General features: G+C 34.2%; 2 long non-coding RNA genes across 2 annotated transcripts in view; both read right to left on the bottom strand.

Moving 5' to 3' along the window:
- Positions 1-1,896: 1,896 nt before the first annotated feature.
- LOC138814952 (uncharacterized) lies at positions 1,897-11,548 on the bottom strand. Its single transcript, XR_011368132.1, has 3 exons — positions 11,475-11,548; positions 9,475-9,544; positions 1,897-2,007 (listed from the first exon to the last, which is right to left on the bottom strand). It is a non-coding gene; the product is annotated as an uncharacterized lncRNA (long non-coding RNA).
- Positions 11,549-11,659: 111 nt separating this feature from the next.
- The window catches only part of LOC138814948 (uncharacterized), a 28,487-nt gene continuing 15,332 nt past the window's right edge, over positions 11,660-24,814 (bottom strand). Inside the window, exon 3 of the long non-coding RNA XR_011368131.1 lies at positions 11,660-11,688. This is a non-coding gene — a long non-coding RNA (uncharacterized lncRNA). The remainder of the gene's footprint in view (positions 11,689-24,814) is intronic.

Genomic DNA, 24,814 nt, shown 5'->3' with positions numbered 1-24,814 from the left:
TAGTCTAAGATCATTCTTTAAATCTCAAGAGACAATAGTGCCAATACACCATTTAAGATTTTATTTTTATTTCATAAAGTTATAGGATAGTTTTCAAAATTTATTGACCATAAAACTAAGAATTTATTTTTGACAAATTTGTTACAATCTTCTATGTATCTGCTCTTATAGTAGAACTATTTTGTCTTCACTAGTAAACATGGTAATAAGATTCAAAGCTAGAATGAAGGCTGAAGCTACATCATTTTACATGATTGTTCTGACTGACCTGTATTCCTTGAATTTACATACAAGTTTATTGAGCAGGTGGACCAATATTCTACAGAGATATCTAGATGTTTGATAGTCACTCATATTTTGTACCTTATAAAAACACAAGACCCCAGATATTATATATCGAGAAATGTCTTTAGAGAATACTTGAAACAACTAAAATTAATTTAGGAATGAGTTAAGATTTAGATAATGCTGTAGCATAATAAATCTGAATGATAACAACTTGAGCTATACAACAGAGGAGAGTGAGAGGGGAAAGAATGATGGACCATGTAGGAGCTATATGACATTGCTATTGTGTTTCAAAAAACAGAAAGATTTCAGAGAAGAGAAGGAGAAGAGTAATTGTCCTAAGTCAAGTTTCTTTTTAATCCATCTAATAGTTTGGACCAAAAGTCAGTGAAAATGGAAAAATAAAATAAAAAATAGAGCATTGTATATACCTGTAACAATGTAAGGATATTGTAATAAGAATATGATAATTAATTCTCAAAGAAATAAGAGAAAGAGTAGCTAAACTCAAAAGGAAAAAAAATGAAGAGAGAAAAGAAGCAAAGTAAAACCTTTATCAATAACAAACACAAGAGTTTGGAAGTGGAAAGGCAGTGGGAATATTCTAAGTAACTAAATATTGCTAGCGTGGATAGAATATGGATCACGTTTTATCATATATTATTTTGAAAAAACATACTAGGAATGAAAGTTTCAAAGTCATGATTTAAAACACTATTTTGATTATAACTAGGCAGTATAGCTCAGTGGTAAAACATTGGCCTAGCATGTGTAAAGCAATGGTGTGACCTCCCAAACATTACAAAGTACACAGAAAGTGCACACACACAAAAACCATATAAACACACACATACACACCACATACACATATTTGGAATATAGATTTTATCATATTAAACAGAGGAAATTATAATAAATAGTAAAAGTATGTTATATGATATCATAATATTGCTTGTACTATTTAAAAGTTTAGTAGAAATAAAATAATCACAGTATGCTTGGATTTTAATAGCTTAAGTAAATTGAAAATTAATACAAGAAATGAGAACCTTTGCAAATAAGTTTTAAATAATAAACATTTTGAAACGTGTCCTTTTATTTTGAAAAAAGATTGATGTTACTTGTATTTTAACTCAAGATTTAGAATATGATAGCGAGGTGCTGTATATAACACTAGCGATGGCTATATCTCTAATCAGTTCACTATGAATAGTTTTATAATAAGGTCACAGAGTTTCTCAGTATCTCCCGAATTACAAACTCTATTTACACTTCCCACCATAGCTAGAAAATGGATTCCACAAATCAACATGCCGAGCTCAAACATTTTTTTTTATTTCAAGTAAAAATATTTCCAAAAAGTGACCAAGTAATGAAGCCTTTCTTTTTTTTTTTTATAAAATATTATTTTATTTTATTTGAGAACATACTGTACAGAGGAGCTACAATTACGTGGGCAAGATAATGCATACATTTCTTACCAAGCATTGCAGCCTCCTCCTTTGTTTACCCTTCACCTCCCTTCCCAGCCTCCCCCCTCCCCCCACCCAATTATACCTCCGTCCCCCCCCCCCACCGACATTGTAAAGCTGGTTTTGACATGACATTTTGTACTTCTCATTGTTGCAACAGGTCCACCTGAATCCTTAAACGACTTGTTTGCCCCCATCTCCTCCACATGTTATACTGACATCAAATATAGTGAAAGCGGGGGTTACACTGTGGGGGAGGGACATACAAAGCAACAAAGAAATAATCTTATAAATGCGTTAGAAACATATGCATGAAGGAAACGAAAACATTAAAATACATATTTAAGGGTTCATTTTCCTAACATCACATTATCTGACCTTTTCTGCTTGACTCATACCTATACTAGATATTGCAAATAAGGGAAACCATGGGACCTATGCTTCTTTGGGCCTGGCTTACTTCACTTAATATAATTTTTTCCAAGCCTTTCCATTTCCTAACAAATGGGGAAATGTCATTCTTTCTGATGGAGGCATAGAATTCCATTGTGTATATATACCACATTTTCTTGATCCATTCATCTACTGAGGGGCATCTGGGTTGGTTCCATATCTTAGCTATGGTAAATAATGCTGCAATAAACATAGTTGTGCTGGTAGCTTTAGTGTGGTCTTGTTTGTAAACATTTGGGTAAATGCCCAAAAGTGGGATTGCTGGATCATAGGGGAGATCTATGTGAAGTCTTTTGAGGAACCTCCATACTGCTTTCCAAAGTGGTTGAACAAGTTTACATTCCCACCAACAATGAAGTAAGGATCCTTTCTGTCCACATCCCCTCCAGCATCTGTTGTTGTTAATGAAATTGAAAGAGAAAGCTCCCTACCGAACACATTCTATGAAGCCATCATAACCCTCATCCCAAAACCAGGCAAGGACTCATCAAAGAAAGAGAACTATAGACCCATTTCTTTGATGAACATTGATGCAAAACTTCTCAACAAAATTTTGGCCAATCGACTTCAACAATTCATCCAAAAAATCATACACCATGATCAAACAGGATTCATTTCAGGGATGCAAAGCTTGTTCAATATACGCAAATCAATTAATATTATTCATCACATCAACAAGCCTTTCTTAATAAAGTATGTGCTTCCTGAAAATACAGTAAGTATTTGTTACCTGGACAAATATGTTCATAAGTATAAGAAAATAAATTTATTTAACATCATTAACATTATAAAAATTAAGAAAACAATTTTTAAATAGTCACATGTTAAATATTATAAAAGCAAAATACATGTCTGAATAATTTACATGTGTAAAAATCATGCAAAAATAAATAAACTAATTCTACAACTCTGAAAAAAATGAATTATCCTAAAGAAACAAATGAAAACATTTAAGCACAAAGTATGAAATTTAGAAAATAAAATGAAGTGTACTCTTTAGTTGACTTAATTGAGTGTAAACCCTTTGTATATCAACCCATTGATCAATAGCAACAGCAAAAGTATCAGTGGTTCTTGTTTTGAGTGTACAAAAATATCGATGGAAGATATAACAATGTTCCTTCCCTAGGAAATGTATTCATTACCTCATTTATGTAACTTTAACTCCTTTGTACATTACCAATACAATAAAATTAATTGAAATTTAAAATAAACCTCTATATATATATATATACCAATTAAGAATTCTTAGAAGCCATTGGTTAAAAACTTTCTAAAAATCTTCCCTAAATATGCAAGGAATATACTTTGATGATACTATTTAAATACTTCAACTTTAGCAGAAAAGCAAAAAAGTTTAAAAACTATTACAAAGTAAAGTAATAAATCAGAATATATTACTATTAATAATAATCATAAGACGAATTTATAGTGGTAGTCAAATATGTAAGAAATGAAGAAATTTGCCATTCATTTGCACTTAATAAGTGTGAAAGAATTTTCTAGGACTTTTTAAATTATCATAAGTTTAATGAAGAAACTCTTCTGTCACATCATATGATAATCAGATAAAGCTGATATTAAAGAATAGATTGTACTAAGTTTTTGATTGTTCATGTATATACTTAATTTGGTTGTGGGAAATTGTGGGTATTTCAAACTGGAGTATATTTTTCTTTCTAGGCCAGCATCATATCAGTGGTTAATTTTAGGATAGGGATTTTCTTTCCACAAGAACATGCACCTGATCTGTCCTTTTAGCCTTCCCATCATCAATGGCATCTGACATGAACACCAACTTGTCTAGCCTGCTACCTTGACTGGCCTGGATCCGCAGTCCTTCCAATGTTAGTAACTAGATAGTTAAGGATGTTGGAAATGATCCAATGCACCCAGCTGTAGATTGAGAAGGAATTCCACTAAACTTTTGGCCTGGGTTCTATTCTCAAGCCTCCTAAGTAGGTAAGAGTATAGATGGGAACCCCTGGTACCAAGCAGTAACTATTTTTAAAGCAATTAGACATATATATATATATATATATATATATATATATATATATATATATATATATATATATATAACTTAGGCTTGTGATTACCTCAGGAAATGAATAAAAGAGCAGTGAAGCATAGAGGACACCCAGAATTTTAACTAGGTACTCAGAGGCTGAATAAGCTTAGCTAGCAACTAGGGAGTCTGAGATCTGATGACCACTGTTCAAAGCCAGTCCAATCATGAAAATACAAGCGATTATCTAAAAATAAAAACAGAAGTGGCTGAAGTGGTAGACCACTATCCTTGGGCACAGAAGCTGAGGAATATATCCCAGGCACTATCAAGCCTCAAGAATGATGAATGCATGCATGAGCACATGCACATATGAGTTTGCATACTCACATGCGCATGAACACACACACACAAATGAGTATTTCAATGTGAAATTCTTTAATTTTTACCTTGCTGTACTTTATTTCCCTGTATTAGGTCACAAATTAACAAAATCAGCTAAGGACCTATTTACATAAAATTCATCATGTTTCTCTAAAATCTACTCTCATTTTGGAAGCCTGCTTTTATTTGACCCAAAAGTAAATTATTCAGGTAGTCAAGTCATCACTCTCAAGTCTACAGTATTAGATGATTGTTTAGGTTCCTCCTAGCAATATGATTTTGTGAAATCCTGCATCAAGTAATATATTTCTTTCACTAGAAGGGAAGCTTCTGTCAAACAATTAATAATAAGGTTTTCTCCTCTTGGCATGCATCTGTAGTTATATTATCTTCATATATTTCATGATCTGTGTATGACAAAGACTACCGTGAAAGTAAAAACACCCTTCTCAGCGTTTAGCATTTGTATACCATTCATAGATATGAAGGTGTTTAAATGTTACTGAAATTTCTTTGGAATAAATAATGTTCACCCTATTTTGAGAAAGAAGAATTGGTTTCACAGCACTTTAGGTAAGAACTTGAGGGAAATAAACAAAAGGAAAAGTAAGGAACAAATCAATACATACATTCAAATGAAACAAAACAACACAAGAAAACACAAATTAATTCAGTACTCAAGAACCTGCAGGAAATGAAAAGATTTAAAAAAAAATCAGCTATGACAAACTTTTGAAAATCCTAACTACATGGGAGTGCACTGTTGTGAGAACAGTGGCTAAAGCCCAGACTAGACAGAAAGATCTGTACATAATACCATGCACTTATTATTCTAAATTGCAGGAAGAATAACATAAAGTGGACTGTGGCCAAGATCATACACAAGTAGGAAGCCAGTTTCTATCTGAAAAAATAATCTTGATAATTTAGGGCTGGACACATGACAAAGTGGTAAGAACACCTATTTAGGGGGCACAAGACACTGAATTCAAACTGTAATATTAGGGGTATTAAAGATAAAAGCTATGATTTTAAATAATTGGAATAATTGTAACACTTGAGTATTTGAGTCGAGAAAACTCCATGAGAGAGACAGAATGAACCTATGTTCCAATGCTTTCTACTTAAGTGATAATATTTATTGGTACTTCAGACAAAACAGAGTTACCTTGCAAATGAGCATGGATGTACATTTGTGTGATGGAAATACTCTACTTACACAGGTGTAAATTAAATAATTTTTTTGGGTAGATTGTAGTTCTTGAACTAAGAGCCCGGGTGATGTCCCTGAGCTTTTTCTCTCAAGGCTACCACTTTATTACTTTGAGCCACAGTTCCAATTCTGATTTTCTGTTGGTTGTTTGGAGATAAGAGGCTCATGTACTTTCCTGCCCAGGATGGTTTTAAACCATGTTCATCAGATCTCAGCCTCCCGAGTAACCAGGATTCCAGGCATGAGCCATCGATGTTTTTAATAATTTAGTAAATTGTATAGTTACAGAAGTTATAATTATCATTGTAACCTGTGTAATATATGTATGTGTGTATTTATCAATATATACGGATAGAAATAGTTTAACATATTTTTGTATCTACAGTACATATATGAAATCATCATTATAAAATAAAATGGAAACAAAAGTTAATGAGGAGGAAAACAAAGGGAATTGTTACACGTTTCTTTTTGTTGAATGAAATATGAATCAGTTTGGGAAAACCATCTCTACTTTAACAAAATGGATAATTGCTATTAATTCCAATCCATCTATTTACCCATATTGTACATCCTCGCACATGCGTGTCAAAATCAAACCACACTTTTTGTCTTTATTTAACTCACCTGTTATAATTTAGGGGCTAGATGAAGTAATCAAATAAAGATTAAAAGAATAGTAAGTGAGGCTATGAGTTAGAGCTGAAAAAGATTTTAAATATGATAATAGCTAATTAAAATGCATATTTCTTACTTTTACACTGTTTTTATGTCTCTCATTCCCACATTAGGAAAGTACATAGAACGTTCTCACTAAATTTATGTAATTATTAAAAATGTATTGAAAGAATATGGGCACAGTGTGGTTTTAGCTTATTGAGACCTGTATGGGGTAGTTTGTTTTTGAGGATTTGCAATACGTTGTGATGGAGATGAAGGGAAGGATGTGCTTATTCTAAAAAACTGGCTATAGGATTGCTCCCAGAAAGATAATGATGAATTCTTCTAAAAGGTTACAGTAAAATCACTTTCACAATCATCTTCATTACTGCACTATTCACCATAGCCAAGATGCCCTTTGGCAGAAGGATGATTGGAGAAAGTGTGTCATATATACACAATTGTATTGCACCTATCCATTATGAGGACTGTTACATTATTTGCAAAGAAATGGATAGATCTAAAAATATGTTAAGTAAATGAAGTCAGATCCAGACACACAAAGGACCCATGTTCTGTCTCGTATTTGGAAGCCAGAATTATATGCAAGTTAAACAACAATATTAACCAAAGCTTTCATTTTTCAGAGCAATATTTAAAAGGTGTAATTTCTTATAAAATTGAATTTTAATCCCAAAAATTGAATACCAAGAAACAATCACTTGGAAGATGTGAGGGGAAGTCAAATGGAAGGAATAAAAAGAGTTATGGAGTAACAGTGAAGACATTATATTCAATGGAAATAATATGAAACTAGAAAAAATTAAAGTGGGGTGAGGTTTGGAAGGGTAGGAAAAGTTATATAAAGATCCATTATACTTAAAAAACTCATTTATTGAATGGAAATTCCCGTGTACAACTAGTTAAGATAATAAAAACATGATTAAAAACAATGGAGACATTTGATCTTAAACTGAATTCTCTTAAGCCATGAGTCATTATAATAGTTTCCTCCTCAGAAATTTTCTTTGCAGGTATTTTCCTCATAGTGACAGAAAAGTGATCAATGCAATGCATATCAATACATCACATTGCACATATAAAATCACAGTAAAAATGCTTGATTTCATCACATGATAAAATAACAGGTAGAATGTGCCAAATGCTAATTGATTGTTTTTCCAAGTACTTTACCTATGGTATATAATTTAATCCTCACAATAATTGCATGAAGTGGAGCTCCTTACATTTTTAATTCTCAGATGATTATATTGAAGTCTTCAGAGTTGGAATTACTAGTACAACATTGCAGACATGGTGTTAGCCTGAGGTTCATCTCCCACTGTATCAATTATCCTCATTCTATTTTATGACTAAAATACCAGCACTTAGGCTACAAATTCTAGGAAAATTTCCCAGAATTATTGTGTACACTCATAATATTTTACTTTATCTTAGAAAATAGGGAACTGTAATATGAATACTCAAAGTTCATAATCAATGCATACCTCCCTTGTGAAAAGAACTGCTAAAGTATAACATTCTTGATTTCTAGCTCAAAATAGTAGAAATCATATTTTAACCCTTCACTAAACACTGAACTGCCTGGGGACCCTATCTCTATTTAACACTGTCTTACTGAAAGAATGACCTCCATAATTCCTGATGGAAACAGACTGCAGGTCTTATGGACCAATCATTTCCACATTGTAGCTCAACTAAGTTGTTTACCATTAGAAGTATTTTGATTGCTTTTTATACCCAACATTTTGAGAGAAAGGTACTACTTTAAAATGCTATTAAAGCAAGACTGATATAAAAATCACCTTTGACCCTAGATAAATATTTTATCTTTCCTATAACCAAAAATGCACTCTGACCTATCATTAATGTTAGGAATGAGAGGTTTAAAATCATAGACATCAAGGCCTAAGTATGAATTAAAGACTCTCCATTTTGTGAATACTATTGGTTTAAAAAGACATGAAGGGCTGGGAAGGTGGCTTAGTGGTAGAGCGCTTGCCTTTCATGAATGAGGCCCTGGGTTCAATTCCTCAGCACCACAAAGGCAAAAAGAAAAAAGCTGGAAATGACGCTGTGGCTCAAGTGGTAGAGCGCTAGAATTGACCTGAAGAGCTGAGGGATAATGCCCAGAGTTCAGGCCCCACTACCGAACGCCCCCACAAAAAAGACATCAATACTACCAAATTTTTCAAAATTTCTTATGATGCTGAAGATTCAATTATAAACTATTAACACTTGATCATAACTCATTTTCATGGGAGTAGAATACAAAACACAAGATTAATCCTAATCATTTTAAAAGACCTTTATTTATACTACAAATTCATTCTTATAACTACAAATAATCTAAAAATAACAAGCACAGTGAGACAAAAAATAATTTAACTGCATCATCTACATTCAAAGGACTGTGCTAATAGAAAATATAATTATACTAATAATTAGGTTACCCAATTCACTTACATTCTTTTATTCTATTTCTTTTAGTTTCATAAAAACTGGCTTTTCATGAAATGATGCATGAAAAGCCTATATACCCACTTACATTTTCAGATCTTAACAATATTTATTTCAGAAATGTCTTTAGCTGTATAGTCAATGAACTAAAATAATAGTAAAATATTTAAATGTTTTTCAGAAATTGCAAAACTCGCTCTGGGATGTTATTTATATTGGAAAAGATATTCGAAAAGCCTTATTTGTTAAAGTTGTGATAGTTACTCCCACAAAAGAACTATTAATGAAGAAACCTTTGTATGTACAAACTTCAAATGCATCCACAATCTGGAGGTGACACATGTTTTTGTTTTTGTTTTTGAAATATATATCTAACACGCATAGCCACAATACTGATTTTCAGTCAATATGATGGGATATTCAAACCTTAAAAATACGGATTTTATTATCTTAGTGTGAATAGATACGATCTTACAAAGAAAGTTATTTTTAACAGAAATCCGGAGTTTACCTACCTTGAGTTTCACAGAAATAACCAGAGAGTAATACTTGTTCAAGTCGGTCAAAATCACTCCATGAGTATTTCTTAAAAATATAATCAATTTAAGAGGTCAAATACATATTTTGAACTGACAGTCATAACTTACTACCCAATTATATGTGTATCTTTTTACCTAACACATACTAAACGCTGAAAATGATCTCTTTTATCTAACTTAATGTTGTAATTGCTTCGATTATGATGATGTTATTAACAAATAAAATGTACAGAAGGGTGTTTCCACTGAAATGACAGGACAGAACACTGATAAATAAAAAAACATTTTAAAAAACATTTTAACACAGCTCTTTTCAGCCTCACCCTGTTCATATTTGCAAGCAACATTGCAACAGCACACACACACACACACACACACACACACACACACACACACACACTTAAACACATATGTGTGCACATGTACACATATACACGCATGCCAAATTCAGAGTTTATTGTACAAAAAAGTTCAAATAAAATATGAGTGATTAGGACAAATTATAATTTGTCTTATTACAAAATAATACATATTCCAGTCACCAGGGTTGTTACATTTTACCTGCCCCTCCACATGTCACCACTTATTTTATTTTAGGTAATTAATTAACTAATTCATTCCTTCATTAGTTAAATACTAATACTAGAGCTTGAACTCAAGGCCTAGCTCTGTCCCAGAATTTGTTATTTTTTTGTTTTAGTTTTCTCAAGGCTAGCATTTTACTGCTTGTAAGACAGCTCCATTTCTAGCTTTTGCTGGTTACTTTCAAACCAGAATCTAATGGACTATTTTTCTTGGTCTGGTTTCAAACCACAATCATCAGATTTCATCTTTCTGATTAGCTAGGAATAATGACATGAACCACCAGTGTGGCTCCTACTTTTTCCTATACTTATCTATTGCATATACTTCGATAGCAATTAAATATTGAGAGTATAGAAGCAAGATGTACACTGATTATACTCTTCTCTCAGAAATTCAAATTAGTAATGTAAATTTCTTCTTAAGATCATACACAAAAATACTTAAGAAGAAATCTGATGATGATGATGATGATGATGATGATGTGTGTGTGTGTGTGTGTGTGTGTGTGTGTGTGTGTGTGTGCTGCAATATGTTTCACATATAAGCACTGTGCAGGGGTGTCCAGCCATTCAGATTTATTGCATAAATATCTGCCTTGAGCTACTAACTCATGGACAATGTCTAAGTGTCCGCTCTAGGCTTCCTGATGAAGAGGGGTATACTCATCCTCATCCCTAGTATTCATGAGTGGCCTTTTTGGAAAGTAGTGTCCGCACTGTAGTAAGCTACAAGAAAAACACTCTACCACTTATCACCTTCCCAGCCCAAGGATTAAGATTCTTGTCTGTAATTTAGTCAAAGCTATGTCTCTTTATGTAGGTGACTAAAAATGTATGTGCTAATTTCAAGTAAATACATAAATTCTATTTCCATCTCTTTTAACAAATAAAACAATAAAACTGCTTTATAAATAGATCAGAAGCATTGATTTTGTGGATAGCTAGGTCATTGCACATCTGTATCTCTCTTCCTCTCTCTCTTTCATGATTTTCATAGACAATATGGTTGCTCCATAATTGTCCTAATTTATTTTGCTTTTATATTTTTGGTTGCATTATTTCACTTTCTGCTCTATCATTTCCCATATCAGCACCACATAAACAGAACCACAGAAGTGATTCTGTGGTTCAAGTAGTAGAGCGCTTGCTTTGATTTGAAGAGCTCAAGGACAGTGCCAAAGCCCAGAGTTCAGGCCCCACAAGTAATGTTTTTTTTAAAAAAGAATCTAAATCCTTGATAACTCTAGGAACAAATATGACTGAAATCAGTTGAATCACACTTTTCCTGCACAATGAAAGAAAAGGTCCAGGCTAGGAAAGCTGCTAGAGAAGGCAGGCAGATTGTATCTGTGAAAAAAAACTTTGAGGAAAATGGTATCGAGGATTACTTACTGGTGATCCACTTGCATTGGAAACATGATGCTGAACTATTACTTGCTGATTCTGAAATATTGCTTCGATCATTATATACTCCAAGAAGAAAAAATGAAATTTAATTGATATCAAAGGAATACTAATACATTTTGACTTCTCATTAAGCATCTTCAATCATCAAAATCACTTGAAAACAGTAGATAGGCCAACTTTTTTAGATGAAAACAAGTGTCTTTAAAAAAACAAGGAATTTAAATAGTCATGCAAAGGACTTCTATTTTACTACTGTATTATACATTTTTTTTCTAATGTTGGGTACCAATAAAAAATGGATCTATTAGAAAGCTCTTAAAGCTCATATATTGAATAGTAAGTTCTCTTACACTATATCATAGTATTTCCCAAATCATATACATAGAAGGCATTGTTTCCTATTTTCTCCTTCCTAGAATAAGCTGCACATGAAGACACCACTGGTCCTCATTTTCAGTCTGTGCATTTGAATACGGAGTGAATATCAATTCACTACTATCCAGTTAGAATAATTTAGAATAGTAAAAATGGAAAAAGAGAAAATAAATCATGGTGAAAAACATATGCAGAAAATTCACCGGATTTTCTGACCATGTCAACCAACGTGAGCTACTGGGGAAATACATGGACACCTCATTCCCACTATTACTCAAAGTCTCTGGTTAGGCAATTCTGATGAAGACAAGGAACAAGATGAAAACGTGAGGAATGGTATCAATTGCAAGAAAATAATGGAGAAGAATCCATGCAAATTTCTTCTTTGGGATGCCGAAATTAATCGACTTATTAGAGTTCCGAGACTACTTTCCCAAAAGGCCACTCATATGTATACTAGGGATGAGGTAAGTATACCCCTCTTCATCGGGAAGCCTAGAGTGGACATTTAGACATTGTCCATGAGTTGGTAGCTCAAGGCAGATATTCATGCAATAACTCTGAATGGCTTGGCACCCCTGCACAGTGCTTATATGTGGAATAACACCAGAATGGATTCTTTCTTACTTCATCATGATGAAGATACCAATCCCCAAACTAAAGGTCTCTTGACACCCTTGCATCTTGCTGCTGGGAATAGAAATAGCAAAGATATGCTGTATCTCCTTCTGTTGAAACATTATATCAAACCGGGTCTGAAGAACAACTTGGAAGAAACTTCATTTGATATTGCCAAAAGGATAAGTATGTATCACTACCTCTTTGAAATTGTGGATGGCTCTACAAATTGTTCTCCTACATAGGAGTTTGGTTAAGTTTCTTAAATTTCAAAAGTGCCAGTCCATCCTTTGTGTACCTACAACATATTTTCATATACAAAGCAACAGCAATATCTTAATTTAAAAATTCATGGATTCCATAGTATTCTTCCACGTGAATTGCCAGACTTTGATATCAAAATGTATTCGAGTTGTTTGTATGCATCTATAATGATTGCTGCAGAGGTTGAGAGTTTTTTAAATTTTAACTTATGGTTGAAATGAATAGTATAGAAATTAAAGATATTCCTGGTGCTTGTCTAAAAAAAGTATCTATGTTTGTATAAAGTCCATAATATATTTCATTGTCTTCTATATATAATACGTTGAAGTCTACATTGATTTACAATATATAGGTTCATTCATAAATGTGTCCTTTCAGATTACATTCCATAAAGTAAAACTTTAAGATTCCTTTTTCCTAGGTCCTTATATTATTTGTTTTTTATTTTTTTATTTTATTTATTTTTTAAAAATTACGATTTTTTTATTGTGAAAATACCATACAAAGGAGTTACAGTTACTTGGGCAAGATAATGAGTACATTTCTTAGCAAGAATTGTTGCCTCCTCTTTGTTTCCTTCCCATCTCTTCCCATCTCACACCCCCAACCCCTCACCTCCGCCTACTCTCCCCCTACTCCTTACCCCGGCCTCCCCTCCACCAGGCCAAAGTTGTAAAGTTCATTTTTCAACATAATGACTTGTACATATCGTTGTTGCAAGGGTCCACCTGTATCCCTATTTAAATTATTTGTTTTATTCCCTTCCCCTCCACAACTTATCCCAACATCAAATACAGTGAAACCAGGGGTTAGACTGTGGGGAAGGGACATAGAAAGCAACAAACAAATCATGTTATAAATGTGTTAGAAACAACATGAAAAAAAAACATTTTTATTCCACCTTCCCATCCCTTCCCATCCTTCCACCTCCTTCCCACCCAGCCCTCCCTGCCCCCCTACCAAAGTTGTAAAGTTCATTTTCGACATAACAACTTGTACTTGTCATTGTTGCAACGGGTCCACCTGTATTCTTATTTAAAGGACTTGTTTTTCCCCTTCCCCTCTACAAATTATACCGACATCAAATACAGTGAAAGCCGGGGTTATACTGTGGGGGAGGGACATACAAAGCAACAAAGAAATAATCTTATAAATGTATTAGAAACAATCACATGAAAGAAAAAGAACATTTGAATACATATCTTAGGGTTCATTTCCCTAACATCACCTTATCTGACCTTTTCTGCTTGACTCAGACATATACTAGATATGGCAAATAAGTAACACCATGGGACCTATGTTTCTTTGGGCTTGGCTTACTTAATATAATTTTTTCCAAGTCTTTCCATTTCCTAACAAATGGGGCAATGTCATTCTTTCTGATGGAGACAGAGAATTCTATTGTGTATATATACCACATTTTCTTGATCCATTCTTCTAGTGAGGGGCATCTGGGTTGGTTCCATATCTTAGCTATGGTAAATAATGCTGCAATAAACATAGTTGTGCTGGCAGCTTTAGTGTGGTCTTGTTTCTAAACATTTGGGTAAATGCCCAAAAGTGGGATTGCTCGGTAAGAGGGGAGCTCTATGTGGAGTCTTTTCAGGAACTTCCATACTACTTTCCAAAGTGGGTGAACAAGTTTACAGTCCCATCAACATCCCCTCCAGCATCTGTTGTTGTTAGAGTTCTTGATTTTTGCCATTCTAACTGGGATAAGGTGGTATCTCAATGTTGTTTTGATTTACATTTCTTTTATGGCTAGGTAGGTTGTGCATTCCCTCATGTGTCTATTGGCCATCCTTCTTTCTTCTTCAGAGAAGTTTCTCTTTAAGTCTTTAGCCCACTTATTTATTGGGCAGTTGTTTCTTTGAGGATTTGTTGTTGGGGGGTTTGATTTTTTGAGCTCCAAGTATATTTTAGATATGAGACCCTTGTCCGTTGTATGGTTAGTGAAGATCTTCCCCCAATCTGTGGGACTTCTATTGATCTTGCTAGCTATGTCCTTTGCCATAGAGAAGCTCTGCAGCTTCATGCAATCCCATTTGTCCAAACCTTCTTTGATTTGTTGTGTTTCTGGATCTCTATTAAGAAAATTTTGGCCTGCGCCAAGGAGACCTAGGGTTTCTCCTATTCCATCCTGTAATGTTTTTAGAGTGTCTGCTTTGACTCCAAGGTCTTTGATCCATTTGGAGTTGCTTCTGGTGCACGGTGATATATAAGAATCTAGCTTTGGTTTTATACAAGTAGTTAACCAATTTTGCAATCACCATTTACTGAAAAGACTTTCTTGCATTCTATCTTTTTAGCTCCCTTATCATTAGATGGCTATAGGTCTGTAGGTTCATTTCTGGGTTTTCAATTCTATTCCACTGGTCCTGAGGTCTGTTCTTGTGCTACTATCATGCTATTTTGATTACTATGGCTTTATAATAGAGTATGAAATTTGGTATTGATATTCCCCAGCAGTGTTCTTTCAATTGAGGAGCGTTTTTGCTATTCGGGGTCTTTTATTGTTCCATATGAATTTTTGGATTGCCTCTTCTATTTCCTTGAAGAATGAGGTTGGATTTTGATTGGCATCGCTTTGAATTTGTAGATAGACTTGGGAAGTATTGCCATTTTCACGATGTTAACCTTTCCAATCCAGGATCATGGGCATTTTCGCCATTTTCTTAGTTCTGTTTTTATATCCTTTTTCAAGTTTTTAAAGTTTTGATCATAAATGACCTTCACTTCTTTGGTTAAGTTAATTCCTAGGTATTTTATTTTTTGTGGGGCTATTACAAATGGAGTTGCTTTCCTAATTTCAGCAACACTTTACTCATTATTGCCATACAGAAAAGCCATTGATTTGGGGGTTTAATTTTATACCCCGGTACTTTGCCAAAGTTTGGAATCAACTTCAGTAATTTGGGAGTGGAGTCTATCGTATTCTTTAAATACAAGATCATGTCATCTGCAAAGAGGGAGAGTTTTATTTCTTTTTTCCCTATTTGGATCACTTTTATCTTTGCATCTTGTCTTAGTGCTGTAGATAGGAATTCTATTACTAGATTGAAGAGAAGTGGTGATAGTGGACATCCTTGTCTTGTTCCTGAGTTAAGAGGAATGACTTTAGATTTTCACCATTAAGTATAATGGTGCCTGTAGTTTTGTCATGTATAGACTTTATTCTATTGAGGAATGTTCCATGGATTCCTAATTTTTCCAGAACCTTCATCAGAAAGGGGTTTTGGATCTAGTCGAATGCTTTTTCTGCATCTATTGAGATAACCATGTGGTTCTTATCCATGCCCCTGTTGATGTGATGAATTATATTAATTGATTTGCGAATATTGACCCAGCTTTGCATCCCTGAAATGAATCCTGTTAGATTGTGTTGTATGATTTTCTGAAGACGATTGGCCAAAATTTTGAGAAGTTTTGCATCAATGTTCATGAAAGAAATGGGCCTATAGTTCTCTTTCTTTGATGAGTCCTTTCCTGATTTTGGGATGAGAGTTATGATGGCTTCATAGAATGTGTTGGGTAGTGAACTTTCTCTTTCAATTTCATTGAAGAGTTGGAGTAGTATTTGTGTGAGTTCTTCTTTTAAAGGCCTTGTAGAACTCTGCTCTAAACCAACTGGACCTGGACTTTTCTTAGCTGAGAGGTCTCTATTGCAGTTTCTATTTCAATGCTTGAAATGGGCCTCTCAAGATGCTTTAACTAATCTTGGTTTAGTTTTGGCATGTCAATATTTGCTAGGAAAAGGTCCATTTCTGCCACGTTCTCAAACTTATTAGCATAAAGTTTTGTGAAATATTCCCTTATAATGTTCTGAGTCTTGGTTGTTTCTGTGGTGATGTTTCTATTCTCATCTCTGAGTTTTATTTGGGTGTGTTCTCTTCATTTTCTGATAAGATTTGCGAAGGGCCTGTCAATTTTGTTAATTTTTTCGAACAACCAAGTCTTTCTCTTGTTGATGTTTTCTATAGTTTTTTTTATATTCTAATTCATTTATTTCTGATTTAATTTTAATTAAAATGAATTAATTGAAAGAATTATTTCTTTCCATCTATTACATTGGGGTATATCTTGCTGCTCTTTTTCAAGGAGGTTCAGATGTCTCATTAAATTGTTACTTTCAGATCTCTCCAATTTGTTGATGTAAGATCTCAGAGCTATAAACTTGCCTCTAAGTACTGCCTTTGCTGTGTCCCAGAGGAGCTGGTAATTTGTGTGCTCATTTTTGTTGGATAGCATGAACATTTGAATTTCCTGTCTAATCTCTTCCATGACCCAATCATGATTCAGCAGTGTGTTGTTCAGGCTCCATGTGTTACAGGACTTTCTTTGGTGGCTTTTGGTGTTGAGTTCTAATTTTAATCCCTTGTGGTCAGAGAGAATGCACGGTATCACTTCAATGTTTCTGAATTTGGACAAGTTTGCATTGTGGCCTAAAACGTGGTCTATTTTAGAAACTGTTCATGTGCTGCTGAGAAAAATGTGTACTCTGATGCTGATGGGTGAAATATTCGGTAGATGTCTGTTAAATCTAGTTGATCTATGAAGTTGTTTAGATCTGGGTTTCTCTGTTGTGTTTTTGCCGAGTTGATCTATCTAGTGGGGAGAGTAGTGTGTTAAATCCACAACAATTAATGTCTTTGGACTCTATGGGATTTGAGGGAAACTAGTGTTTCTTGGATAAATTTGGATGCTCCCTTGTTTGGCGAGTAGATATTTAAAATTGTAATATCCTCCTGAAGGAGAGATTCCTTAATTAGTATGTAGCATCCTTCTTTATGTCTTCTCATGAATTTTCATTGGAAGTCTATTTTATCTGATATTAGGATTGCAACTCCCGCCTGTTTATGGGGGCCATTTGCTTGGTAGATTTTTTTTCCAACCTTTAACATTGAAAATGTGTTTGTTTTTACTGGCAGGATGTGACTCCTGAAGGCAGCAGATAGAAGGATCTTACTTTTTAGTCCTACTAGACAGTCTATGTCGCTTAATTGGAGAATTAAGACCGTTAATGTTGAGAGATAGGACTGAGAGGTATTTGGGAGTTCCTGCCATGTTATCCACCTTGTTGGGGTCTACAAAAACTGGGTTCTTCCTATGGTTCTTGGATTCTCAGTTTGGGTGCAGTTTCTAGGCCTTTATTGTGGTCTTGTTGGTTTTCTATGTGTAGGACATCTTTAAGAATCTTTTGTAGGGCTGTTTTGGCAGAGATGTACTGTTTCAATTTTTCTTTGCTATGGAAGGATTTATTTTGGCCTTCAGTTATGAAGGAGAGTTTAGGTGGATACAGTATTCTTGGGTGCTGGTTGTTTGTCTTTAAGGCATGGCATACATCATTCCAGTCTCTTCTTGCTTTGATTGTCTCTGCTGAGAAATCTGAGGTGATTCTAATTTGTTTCCTTTTATAGGTGATTGATCTTTTCTCCTTGACATGTTTAAGGACCTTTTCCTTGTTCTCAATTCATCCTATGTGGATTATAATGTGACGGTGGGATGTCCTATTCTTGTCTGGTCTATTTGTAGTTCTAAAAGCTTCTTGTATCTGAATAGGCCTATCCTTTTTCATGTTGGGAAGTTCTCTTGTAGGAGCCTGTTAAACAAATTTCCTAGACCATTAACTTCTGTTTCTAGCTGTTCCGCTACACCCATAATCCTCACATTAGGCCTTCTGATTGTGTCTTCCAAGTGTTGGATAGATCTATCATATTTCTTGGACTTGACTTGGATGGTTGTATGTTCTTTCTCTATAATATCTAGGCTGTCTTCAATCCCCGAGTTTCGATCTTCTGCATGGTCTAAACTGCTGTCAAGGCTTTCTATTTTAAAATTTCTTTTCCTTCTAATTGGTCAGCTTTGATGGCTTCAAATTCTTTGTTGAAGCTTTGTTTTTGATGTTGTATGAACTTTTTTACTTCCTTAATTTGGTGTTCATTGTTCATTCTCAAATCACTTAGTTGAATGTTTATGGTTTGCTTAAATTCCCTTTTTTTCGGTTGGGTTCCATTCAGTATTCCCTTGGTGGTCTCCCTGACTTTCTTCAGCTATTTGTTAATGGATTCCATGTATACCTTTAGTGATCATTGTGTATACTCTCAATTCCTGTATTACTCTTTGCTTAGCTTCCTCCTGTTCACGCCATTCCTGTAGTTCTCGTTGAGTGTTCTCAGCCTGCTCATGCCATTCCTGCCTTTTTCTTTAAGTATTCTCAAGCTGTTCACCCAAATCCTGTATCAGTTTTTGAGTAGCTTCCTAAGCTCAGAATATTCCTGGATAAACCTTTGGTTTGCCTCCTCTCTCTCCCTATCACACTCATACAGAGTCCTTTGTAAGTTTTCAATCTTTTCCTGTTTTGACCTTTTGTTTGCCTCCATTGAACTTTTGTTTGTCTCCTCTCTCTCTCTCTCTCTCTCTATCATGCTCATACAGACTCCTTTGTATATTTTCAATCTTTTCATTTATCATGTTTGCCAGCACTGTTTGTAGAGCTAATTGGGAACTCTCCTCTGGATTATTAATTATCTGTTCTGTCCCCTGATTATCATGAGTGGGAGTTGAGATACCCAGGACTTGCCATTTTTCTTGTCTTTTTCTGGCTTACTCGGCCCATTTGGGATGAAAATAACACCAGTTTAGTGCTAGAACACTAACTTAAGACAAGCATCAACCAAAGTCTGTATTTGCACAGTCAATAGTCTGCAGATACAATTTAGTTCAATAGGTACATCTATTCAACGTCAAATGGGCTAACTACCACAAATATGAATTTGACAAACGAGAAATTATTAGGGTTAGGGAGAGATATGGGTATAAAATAGGAAGGCACAGGGAGAGTTAACTTAAGTCCTAATCTCAAAGCAGGAAATAGGTGGGATAGGTTGAAAGTAGAGATAAAAGAAAAAGAAGAAAGAGCAAGGGGAAAAATAAGAGACCAGAAAAAATAGAAAAGTAAAAATTAAAAATATTATGCAGATTCAAAACGAAATATTCAGAGAAGCACATGCATATAATGCAGAAGGGGAGGGATATAAAGGAGATGTGAAAAACTTAAAAATAAAAATACTGAAAATATTATATAGGTATAAAGAGGTAATACTGCCATTAAGGAATTTAAGTCTAAGAGGTTTTGAACTGAATAATCAATTCTTGGATTAAGTGTGTACACAATAAAGGATAAGGTCTAATAATCAACTGTGGGCATGTCTGAGGATGTGCAGAAAAACAATTAACTCACATAAAAGAGAATGAAAGAAAAGAAAAGGGGAAAAGAATAAGAAAGAAAGAAAAAAGATCAGAAATTCAATAGAGCAAAACAAAAAACAAAAAAAAATTTAAAAGAAAAAAAAAAAAGAAAGAAAAACGCATACACACATATACCTCTAAAAAAATAATAAGAGGGAAAAAATGTTACTAGGAAACATTTTATTTTAAAAAAGGTAAAAATTAAAAATTAAAAAAAAAAGTTTTAGAAAAAAATTTTTATAAAATGTACAAAAAAAGGAAATAAAATAGTTCTTTATTTTGGGAGTGGTGGGAAAAATCCTGTATCTCCCTTGTGTCTATAAACAGCCTTTTGTTTGAGTCTCTGGTCCGCTTGTGGTGTTTGATTTTCCTGTGGCTTGGTTGGTTTCTTAAGTCAGTTCGGTTGAACAGGCAGAAAAATGCTTTGCTTTACCCAGGATTTTGTGATCCTCCTCTCAGTTTAGTTCAATGGGAGGGATATGCTTTGATTATCACAAAAGAGGGAGATGGCTTTTTCCTCAAGTTTGGAGATGCTGTGATGAGGCTAGGTACTGGGTAGAGTTGAGGCCTTTCAGCAAACAGTAGCTTTTCCTGGGAGCTAGTTTGTGAGAAACTCACAGAGCCCAGCCTGGAGCGACTCTCTGGATTTATGTTTACTGAATTTCAATTCATTGTCAAGGCTGCTAAAGGGAGGGGCAGCCTCTGGCTCTGATTACCCAGTGAAGAAAGCCACTCCTGGGGCTTGCGCCTGAGTTGGATTACTTTTCCCTGGGTCGAGCTGATTCTGGCAGGTCACATAAGCAAAAAGAAAAAAGCCAGAAGTGGTGCTGTGGCTCAAGTGGTAGAGCACTAGCCTTGAGCTGAAGAGCTGAGGGACAGGGCCCAGGCCCAGAGTTCAGGCCCCACGACTGGACCCAAAAAAACCACAACAACAAAAAAATATAATTGTTCATTATACCTATAATTTCAAAAGTAGCTAAAGCCAAGAAGATGAAAAAGTTGTTCATATGCATGTTTACTTAATGTCCTGGCCTGTCTACCATACAACCAGGCAGGAACTTACACTAATGACTTTCTATCACCAAATATTTCCATAGCTCCTGGAGAAGTCTATATATTTCTCCTCGATATTAGGCCTTAAATGGGTAATGTTTTAATCAAAGTGTTTCCTCTTGCCTCCAGGCTTTAAATTTACAAATGGTAAAGCTTTAGGTCTAACTCTACCAAAAACTGAGGTAGAAATAATGGGATAATACTTTAAAACAGAGTTGCCTTTGATACACTAACCACACAGAACAATGCATAACAATTTCTTATATTATATCTACTTATATATTTAATATTTATATGTGCTGATCTTAAATTTCACACAGTGAATCTAACTAGAATTAATTTATAAATTGACAAATAAATTGAAATTTATTCCCATAAATAGATTGGAACATAAATAATTAGGTTTAGAATATATATTTGAATATAAAAAGTATCAATTCATTGTCTTTGGTATAAGCTTGTGATACCTTCTAAGTGTTCTTGATCTTCTGAATTCACATAATAAAAAAAAAACAGTATTGTTTTCCTCTAATCTTGAAGAGATTTTACACTGCTGCTGTGTTTATTGTAATAACTCGCTGGTCCCAAAGTGTTTTTCTCCATATGATGCCTAAAAGCTATTATTCTTCTGCAGTACCCACAGGTCCGAGGATACCAGATCCCAGTTATCTGCATCATCAGATAACAATGGCAAGTCTTCTCACCTTGGCCCATGCAACATGCTAACAGAAAGTAATTGAAGTCCCATCTCAATTTCTCATTTCCTATAATATTTCAGGGCTCCAATTCCTTGCAGTAATTAGCAGTAAGCAATTGTGAAATGTAAGGCAACTTAAAATGAAAGAGGAAACCACAAGATATGAGAGAAAGTATTGTAGTTCAAACTTTCAATTTACAGATGACAAGCCCATATGAGTAAACAAAATCACAAATGTCACAAGATTTTTTTTTAATACCTCTCTCCTATTGATGAATGAAAGATTTCAGCCCAGCATAAGTAGGCCAAAAAAATTCCTGGAATGATAGATCCATAATTGTTCTACCAAGGCTAGGAAACTTGACTTCGATGTCAAGTATAATTTAGTAAAACATTGAGAAGACCCTAGTGCTTCAAAACACTGGCACTTCAGTAAAACTTGGTTCTGTAGTATAAAAATGTTGTCATTCTCAAACCAATGTAACTTACATTTAATCTCCTGAAAGTATGTTCCTTTTCAAATAAACTTTTTAGAATCATATTCACCAAAATAACACTTGACAAGTAGATGATAGTGATATTAAAAGTTTCTCAAGTGTAGGAATCAAGTTACAATAGAGTTGATTTATTTACCGAGCACTAATGCCAAATAAGTTCAACCATTCATTAAAGTGTGGAAATAGTATCTCCCACCATTTGCGTTGTTCAGTAGGTGCCTTCCAGAAATGTGTTAAATAGATCAGCCTCCCATATTTCAAACCCAAATATTATCTAATAAAGTAAATTTCATCACATAAGAAGGTACATTTTAAAAAGTCACTAATAGTTGCCTTATCATGTGTTGCCTTATCATATATTTTCCCTATCTGTAAACATAGTAATAAATATGACTGTAAGTCTTGAATATGGGTACTGATCAGAGATGTGACAAACATAAAATCTATCTTCTATTTCTATCATATTCCTCTAAGTAGTAAATTTTAGTTTTCTTCTTTTTCCAAAACTTATAGGTAGTAGAAAATATCATCCCATGTAAAATCAAATAATCACAGACCATTGCACAAAGCCATTTATAAAAACTGGTAGTTAGCTATAAATTCTAAGCAATTTTTAAACTTTCTTGTTGACTGTTTAGGTGCTTCACGTCTCCAGTCTTGCAAATTGTTATTACAGATGAATGAATTATGGAAGTATATGCTGACATCAGTTCAAGTATATGCAGGATTGAAACTCCATGGAATATATATAAACATTTCAAAGTATTAACAGACAATTTAACAGAATAACTATCAGGAAGTTGAAACCAGAAAGAAATAATAGTAAAGACATAGAATGAATGAAAAATGGAACAAGGGGCAAGTACAGCTACAATACTCAATGTACACATATAATAAAAGAAGTGGTAAATCTGAAATAAATCTTGAAGAAAGTGTTGGTTGAGAATGATAGAAGGAGTGACTCTGATCCAGGAGCATTGGACAATTAGATGGACATATTTAATTGTAACACAATTGCACAACCTATTGAACTTCAGTTAAAAACACAACTACAAACAAAAACACACAAAAAGCACAACCAAACAGCAATCTCTAGAAAGTATGTATATGACCTCACAAAATTTTAAGCAGTTAATGAAGGGCAATCTTGGGAAAAGCAAACAAAGCTGTTCAAAGAGGGCAGTTTAAGGTAGGGGAGAATTTTGAACAGATTTAAATAGATTGTCTAAGGTTATAAATCACCTACATCTACTGCACATATTTTCTTCTGTGAGTATTTCTTTTTTTTGGTCTGGTCATGGTGCCTGAACTCTGGGTCTGGGCGTTGTCCCTTAGCTCTTCAGCTCAAGGCTAGCGCTCTACCACTTGTACCACAGCTCCATTTCCGGCTTTTTTCTTTTTGCTTATGTGGATCTGAGGTATCGAACCCCCATTCTGTGAGTATTCTTTGTCTGAACTGTTTACTCCAGTCCTGAGCTGTGGCTTTATAGCTTATGAAGATAGAATGGAAGAATCAAAATCAAGAACCCATTACACCACTGGAGAGAAAACAGTACCCTATGGTTTCTCTCATCTCTCTTCACTAATCTTTTCTCATACTTTTAATAAAGTCAAGTGATTTTGAATTATATTTCCTTCTTTTTCAGAGAATTATTGTTTGGTAATTAAATGTCAATTCACAAATTTTGATGTCTTTTTTTTAAATAACTTTGAATTTAAATTCCACTACAACTTTGTTTCACACAGTGAGAGTATATTTCCTGGGTAAGGACAATTCTCAAGGGAACCTACAGGATTTACAGCAAGGTTTGTGAGGTTTGTTTGTTTAGTGTGAAAATGAGCCATATTCACCCACATTGTTCCCTCTCAGCTAAGTCTCCATGGATTTCTTTGCATTAAAGCCTATTTTCTCAGACAATTTTAAATTTTCTTAATAGGCTAAGTTGTTAAAATGTTTGAACAATTAAAATTTACCTGTCAAAAATTTTTAACTCTTTTTAAATTCCTTTATCAGAATCATGAATTCACCAATCTTAATCCCACCTTTACCATCAAAAACAGTTAACATGTTGTTTTAATGATATAGTGTCCATGAAACTACTATTTTCCAGTGGGTTTGTATTGCGTATATTTGACCACATAAGCTGATGCTGAACAAAATGAATTCCAAGATATGGAAACAGATATTTATTTGCAGTTGGTTTTTTATGTACTATGTGATTTCTAGTTTCTTTGAGATTTTCCCCTATGGTTTATCCCCTGCTGTGTTTGATTTTGGTACCCTGTGTATTGTGTATACATTTACCTTAATAAGGAAGGGAACAGGAACAAAAACAATGGCGAGTCAAAGGACAAACAGCAAACCAATGCAATAGCAATTCTCACAAGACAATAAGTTGCAAATGTACATTACAACTTGGGAGGGTTATTAGGGTGAAAGAAAAACTTAGAAAATTGAGTGAAGGGATAACAAATTTGAAAAGTTATGTACTCACTACCTTACAATGGCTGTAACCACAGTGCACATCATTTTCACATTAAAATTAAAAAAAAAAAGCTGATGAAATAAAATT

This window comes from Dipodomys merriami, unplaced genomic scaffold, assembly GCF_024711535.1.
Source record: "Dipodomys merriami isolate MVZ:Mamm:240054 unplaced genomic scaffold, mDipMer1.0.p SCAF_107, whole genome shotgun sequence".
Taxonomy (NCBI): domain Eukaryota; kingdom Metazoa; phylum Chordata; class Mammalia; order Rodentia; family Heteromyidae; genus Dipodomys; species Dipodomys merriami.
This window is presented reverse-complemented; position numbering and strand designations above follow the sequence as displayed.